The sequence below is a fragment of the Pseudophryne corroboree genome, chromosome 2, assembly GCF_028390025.1.
Source record: "Pseudophryne corroboree isolate aPseCor3 chromosome 2, aPseCor3.hap2, whole genome shotgun sequence".
NCBI lineage: Eukaryota > Metazoa > Chordata > Amphibia > Anura > Myobatrachidae > Pseudophryne > Pseudophryne corroboree.
The window spans coordinates 117,983,027-117,990,168 of NC_086445.1; positions in this window are offsets into that span (position 1 = coordinate 117,983,027).

Genomic DNA, 7,142 nt, shown 5'->3' on the forward strand with positions numbered 1-7,142 from the left:
TCAAGTAGCGGTGGGGGTTGAGGTTTAGACGGGGACCGTCTTGAGGTAGACCTGTATGTATAGATGGGATGAAGAGGCGCGCCTGGGTCTGGGCATCTAGAATTAGCGGGTAGGGGGTCAGGCAGGAGAGGGGGTGCAGAGCTGGGACTGGGGGTGCCTATCCGTTCACGTATGTGACTGCAGGGTGGACGTTGGGCCTGGCATTTTAAGGAACGCTGTGAGGGATTGAAGGGCAGGCTGGGAGCTGTAGTGCCACAGCTTCAAGTAGCGGTGAGGGTTGAGGTTTAGACGGGGACCGTCTTAAAGTAGACCTGTATGTATAGATGGGATGAAGAGGCGCGCCTGGGTCTGGGCGTCTAGAATTAGCAGGTAGGGGGTCAGGCAGGAGAGGGGGTGCAGAGCTGGGACTGGGGGTGCCTATCCCTTCAGGTATGTGACTGCAGGGTGGACGTTGGGCCTGGCATTTTAAGGAACGCTGTGAGGGATTGAAGGGCAGGCTGGGAGCTGTAGTGCCACGGCTTCAAGTAGCGGTGGGGGTTGAGGTTTAGACGGGGACCGTCTTGAGGTAGACCTGTATGTATAGATGGGATGAAGAGGCGCGCCTGGGTCTGGGCGTCTAGAATTAGCGGGTAGGGGGTCAGGCAGGAGAGGGGGTGCAGAGCTGGGACTGGGGGTGCCTTTCCCTTCAGGTATGTGACTGCAGAGTGGACGTTGGGCCTGGCATTTTAAGGAACGCTGTGAGGGATTGAAGGGCAGGCTGGGAGCTGTAGTGCCACGGCTTCAAGTAGCGGTGGGGGTTGAGGTTTAGACGGGGACCGTCTTAAAGTAGACCTGTATGTATAGATGTGATGAAGAGGCGCGCCTGGGTCTGGGCGGCTAGAATTAGCGGGTAGGGGTCAGGCAGGAGAGGGGGTACAGAGCTGGGACTGGGGGTGCCTATCCCTTCAGGTATGTGACTGCAGGGTGGACGTTGGGCCTGGCATTTTAAGGAATGCTGTGAGGGATTGAAGGGCAGGCTGGGAGCTGTAGTGCCACGGCTTCAAGTAGTGGTGAGGGTTGAGGTTTAGACGGGGACCGTCTTAAAGTAGACCTGTATGTATAGATGGGATGAAGAGGCGCGCCTGGGTCTGGGCATCTAGAATTAGTGGGTAGGGGGTCAGGCAGGAGAGGGGGTGCAGAGCTGGGACTGGGGGTGCCTTTCCCTTCAGGTATGTGACTGCAGAGTGGACGTTGGGCCTGGCATTTTAAGGAACGCTGTGAGGGATTGAAGGGCAGGCTGGGAGCTGTAGTGCCACGGCTTCAAGTAGCGGTGGGGGTTGAGGTTTAGACGGGGACCGTCTTAAAGTAGACCTGTATGTATAGATGTGATGAAGAGGCGCGCCTGGGTCTGGGCGTCTAGAATTAGCGGGTAGGGGTCAGGCAGGAGAGGGGGTGCAGAGCTGGGACTGGGGGTGCCTATCCCTTCAGGTATGTGACTGCAGGGTGGACGTTGGGCCTGGCATTTTAAGGAATGCTGTGAGGGATTGAAGGGCAGGCTGGGAGCTGTAGTGCCACGGTTTCAAGTAGCGGTGGGGGTTGAGGTTTAGACGGGGACCGTCTTAAAGTAGACCTGTATGTATAGATGGGATGAAGAGGCGCGCCTGGGTCTGGGCGTCTAGAATTAGCGGGTAGGGGGTCAGGCAGGAGAGGGGGTGCAGAGCTGGGACTGGGGGTGCCTATCCCTTCAGGTATGTGACTGCAGGGTGGACGTTGGGCCTGGCATTTTAAGGAACGCTGTGAGGGATTGAAGGGCAGGCTGGGAGCTGTAGTGCCACGGCTTCAAGTAGTGGTGAGGGTTGAGGTTTAGACGGGGACCATCTTAAAGTAGACCTGTATGTATAGATGGGATGAAGAGGCGCGCCTGGGTCTGGGCATCTAGAATTAGTGGGTAGGGGGTCAGGCAGGAGAGGGGGTGCAGAGCTGGGACTGAGGGTGCCTATCCCTTCAGGTATGTGACTGCAGGGTGGACGTTGGGCCTGGAATTTTAAGGAACGCTGTGAGGGATTGAAGGGCAGGCTGGGAGCTGTAGTGCCACGGCTTCAAGTAGCGGTGGGGGTTGAGGTTTAGAAGGGGACCGTCTTAAAGTAGACCTGTATGTATAGATGGGATGAAGAGGCGCGCCTGGGTCTGGGCGTCTAGAATTAGCGGGTAGGGGGTCAGGCAGGAGAGGGGGTGCAGAGCTGGGACTGGGGGTGCCCATCCCTTCAGGTATGTGACTGCAGGGTGGACGTTGGGCCTGACATTTTAAGGAACGCTGTGAGGGATTGAAGGGCAGGCTGGGAGCTGTAGTGCCACGGTTTCAAGTAGCGGTGGGGGTTGAGGTTTATACGGGGACCGTCTTAAAGTAGACCTGTATGTATAGATGGGATGAAGAGGCGCTCCTGGGTCTGGGCATCTAGAATTAGCGAGTAGGGGGTCAGGCAGGAGAGGGGGTGCAGAGCTGGGACTGGGGGTGCCTATCCGTTCAGGTATGTGACTGCAGGGTGGACGTTGGGCCTGGCATTTTAAGGAACGCTGTGAGGGATTGAAGGGCAGGCTGGGAGCTGTAGTGCCACAGCTTCAAGTAGCGGTGGGGGTTGAGGTTTAGACGGGGACCGTCTTAAAGTAGACCTGTATGTATAGATGGGATGAAGAGGCGCGCCTGGGTCTGGGCGTCTAGAATTAGCGGGTAGGGGATCAGGCAGGAGAAGGGGTGCAGAGCTGGGACTGGGGGTGCCTATCCCTTCAGGTATGTGACTGCAGGGTGGACGTTGGGCCTGGCATTTTAAGGAACGCTGTGAGGGATTGAAGGGCAGGCTGGGAGCTGTAGTGCCACGGCTTCAAGTAGCGGTGGGGGTTGAGGTTTAGACGGGGACCGTCTTAAAGTAGACCTGTATGTATAGATGGGATGAAGAGGCGCGCCTGGGTCTGGGCATCTAGAATTAGCGAGTAGGGGGTCAGGCAGGAGAGGGGGTGCAGAGCTGGGACTGGGGGTGCCTATCCGTTCAGGTATGTGACTGCAGGGTGGACGTTGGGCCTGGCATTTTAAGGAACGCTGTGAGGGATTGAAGGGCAGGCTGGGAGCTGTAGTGCCACAGCTTCAAGTAGCGGTGGGGGTTGAGGTTTAGACGGGGACCGTCTTAAAGTAGACCTGTATGTATAGATGGGATGAAGAGGCGCGCCTGTGTCTGGGCGTCTAGAATTAGCGGGTAGGGGATCAGGCAGGAGAGGGGGTGCAGAGCTGGGACTGGGGGTGCCTATCCCTTCAGGTATGTGACTGCAGGGTGGACGTTGGGCCTGGCATTTTAAGGAACGCTGTGAGGGATTGAAGGGCAGGCTGGGAGCTGTAGTGCCACGGCTTCAAGTAGCGGTGGGGGTTGAGGTTTAGACGGGGACCGTCTTAAAGTAGACCTGTATGTATAGATGGGATGAAGAGGCGCGCCTGGGTCTGGGCATCTAGAATTAGTGGGTAGGGGGTCAGGCAGGAGAGGGGGTGCAGAGCTGGGACTGGGGGTGCCTATCCCTTCAGGTATATGACTGCAAGGTGGACGTTGGGCCTGGCATTTTAAGGAACGCTGTGAGGGATTGAAGGGCAGGCTGGGAGCTGTAGTGCCACGGCTTCAAGTAGCGGTGGGGGTTGAGGTTTAGACGGGGACCGTCTTAAAGTAGACCTGTATGTATAGATGGGATGAAGAGGCGCGCCTGGGTCTGGGCGTCTAGAATTAGCGGGTAGGGGGTCAGGCAGGAGAGGGGGTGCAGAGCTGGGACTGGGGGTGCCTATCCCTTCAGGTATGTGACTGCAGGGTGGACGTTGGGCCTGGCATTTTAAGGAATGCTGTGAGGGATTGAAGGGCAGGCTGGGAGCTGTAGTGCCACGGCTTCAAGTAGCGGTGGGGGTTGAGGTTTAGACGGAGACCGTCTTAAAGTAGACCTGTATGTATAGATGGGATGAAGAGGCGCGCCTGGGTCTGGGCGTCTAGAATTAGCGGGTAGGGGGTCAGGCAGGAGAGGGGGTGCAGAGCTGGGACTGGGGGTGCCTATCCCTTCAGGTATGTGACTGCAGGGTGGACGTTGGGCCTGGCATTTTAAGGAACGCTGTGAGGGATTGAAGGGCATGCTGGGAGCTGTAGTGCCACAGCTTCAAGTAGCGGTGGGGGTTGAGGTTTAGACGGGGACCGTCTTAAAGTAGACCTGTATGTATCGATGGGATGAAGAGGCGCGCCTGGGTCTGGGCATCTAGAATTAGTGGGTAGGGGGTCAGGCAGGAGAGGGGGTGCAGAGCTGGGACTGGGGGTGCCTATCCCTTCAGGTATGTGACTGCAGGGTGGACGTTGGGCCTGGCATTTTAAGGAACGCTGTGAGGCATTGAAGGGCAGGCTGGGAGCTGTAGTGCCACGGCTTCAAGTAGCGGTGGGGGTTGAGGTTTAGACGGGGACCGTCTTGAAGTAGACCTGTATGTATAGATGGGATGAAGAGGCGCGCCTGGGTCTGGGCGTCTAGAGTTAGAGGGTAGGGGGTCAGGCAGGAGAGGGGGTGCAGAGCTGGGACTGGGGGTGCCTATCCCTTCAGGTATATGACTGCAAGGTGGACGTTGGGCCTGGCATTTTAAGGAATGCTGTGAGGGATTGAAGGGCAGGCTGGGAGCTGTAGTGCCACGGCTTCAAGTAGCAGTGGGGGTTGAGGTTTAGACGGGGACCGTCTTAAAGTAGACCTGTATGTATAGATGGGATGAAGAGGCGCGCCTGGGTCTGGGCATCTAGAATTAGCGGGTAGGGGGTCAGGCAGGAGAGGGGGTGCAGAGCTGGGACTGGGGGTGCCTATCCCTTCAGGTATGTGACTGCAGGGTGGACGTTGGGCCTGGCATTTTAAGGAATGCTGTGAGGGATTGAAGGGCAGGCTGGGAGCTGTAGTGCCACGGCTTCAAGTAGCGGTGGGGGTTGAGGTTTAGACGGGGACCGTCTTAAAGTAGACCTGTATGTATAGATGGGATGAAGAGGCGCGCCTGGGTCTGGGCGTCTAGAATTAGCGGGTAGGGGGTCAGGCAGGAGAGGGGGTGCAGAGCTGGGACTGGGGGTGCCTTTCCCTTCAGTATGTGACTGCAGGGTGGACGTTGGGCCTGGCATTTTAAGGAACGCTGTGAGGGATTGAAGGGCAGGCTGACAGCTGTAGTGCCACGGCTTCAAGTAGCGGTGGGGGTTGAGGTTTAGACGGGGACCGTCTTAAAGTAGACCTGTATGTATAGATGGGATGAAGAGGCGCGCCTGGGTCTGGGCGTCTAGAATTAGCGGGTAGGGGGTCAGGCAGGAGAGGGGGTGCAGAGCTGGGACTGGGGGTGCCTATCCCTTCAGGTATGTGACTGCAGGGTGGACGTTGGGCCTGGCATTTTAAGGAACGCTGTGAGGGATTGAAGGGCAGGCTGGGAGCTGTAGTGCCACGGCTTCAAGTAGCGGTGGGGGTTGAGGTTTAGACGGGGACCGTCTTAAAGTAGACCTGTATGTATAGATGGGATGAAGAGGCGCGCCTGGGTCTGGGCGTCTAGAATTAGCGGGTAGGGGGTCAGGCAGGAGAGGGGGTGCAGAGCTGGGACTGGGGGTGCCTATCCCTTCAGGTATGTGACTGCAGGGTGGACGTCGGGCCTGGCATTTTAAGGATCGCTGTGAGGGATTGAAGGGCATGCTGGGAGCTGTAGTACCACAGCTTCAAGTAGCGGTGGGGGTTGAGGTTTAGACGGGGACCGTCTTAAAGTAGACCAGTATGTAATGCGATGAAGAGGCGCGCCTGGGTCTGGGCGTCTAGAAATAGCGGGTAAGGGGTCAGGCAGGAGAGGGGGTGCAGAGCTGGGACTGGGGGTGCCTATCCCTTCAGGTATGTGACTGCAGGGTGGACGTTGGGCCTGGTATTTTCAGTAACGCTGTGAGGGATTGAAGGGCAGGCTGGGAGCTGTAGTGCCACAGCTTAAAGTAGCGGCGGGGGTTGAGGTTTGGACGGGGACCAAAGTGTTATCGATGTTCTAAATTTAGATCTTCCTTTTGTCGATTAAAATATTAGCGATCCTCTTGTTGTCGGTTATACTTCTTGTCGATCATAATGAAGTCGATCATCTGTTTTCGATTTTTATTTTGTCGATCATACATTTTGCCGATATTATTTTAGGTCGATCTTTAGGTTGTCGATCACATATACTTTCGAAGTTTTATTGTCGATCATGGGCTTTGTCGATTTTATATACTGTCGATCACGTGATAGGTCGATAATATATGGTGTCGGGGTGGGGTGTGGGGTGGTCGATCATAAGTAATGTCGATCTAGTGTTTGCCGATCGTCTTTTTGGTCGACCTTATGTCTTTCTCGATGTTGCATTTGTCGATGTTAAGTTATGGTCGATGTATCGTGTGTCTACTAGAGTTGTCCGTCGATGTTCGTGTAGTCGATGTTCGGTTGTCGATTTAGACATTGCCGATGTTAGTGCGTCCGACTTCACGTCCGGATCCCTCTCTGGCTATCCCTGCGGGAGTTTATACAGATCACAAAAGTCACTTGACATATAGGAATCGGTTGCAGATAACTAAAAGGGGTAACTGGCATAGGCCAGCATAGCGACAGCTTAGAAGAATGGTACCAGTGCACAGTGAATATCCTCTCCTTTGAGGCAAAGCATGAACTGGCAAGTGTCCCTGTGGCAGACAGGACGAACTTTGCAATGAGTCTGTCTGACCTAACGTGACATGCACCCAGTAGGGTTCGGTGGAGTGCTGAAACATCAACCAAACCCTGCACTTAGAGGCGTGTGAAAAAACGGCAGATACAAGTGATCCGGTGTCTTTAGAGCACCAGTGGTATGTGGTTGCCTGGCTCATTAACTTTGGCGGTAGTCCCTGGGCATACCTCAGACAGGATTCTTAGGACTTATGGGCGGTGAGGTAGTTCTATAGGTCGGCTGTGACCTGGTCACAATGTCCCTCTTCAGTGCCTTACTATTGCACTAGTAGTGGTGATAGGGCGAAGTTTGTGCCTAATTGAACTGATGGGCAGTAAGTGAGGGCTTAACTGTCCTGGCGTCTGTGGTGTGGGGTATTCCGCTAGGCTTACCCTGGGTCTAGGGCAGGCTGGCGGCTGTACCTGGC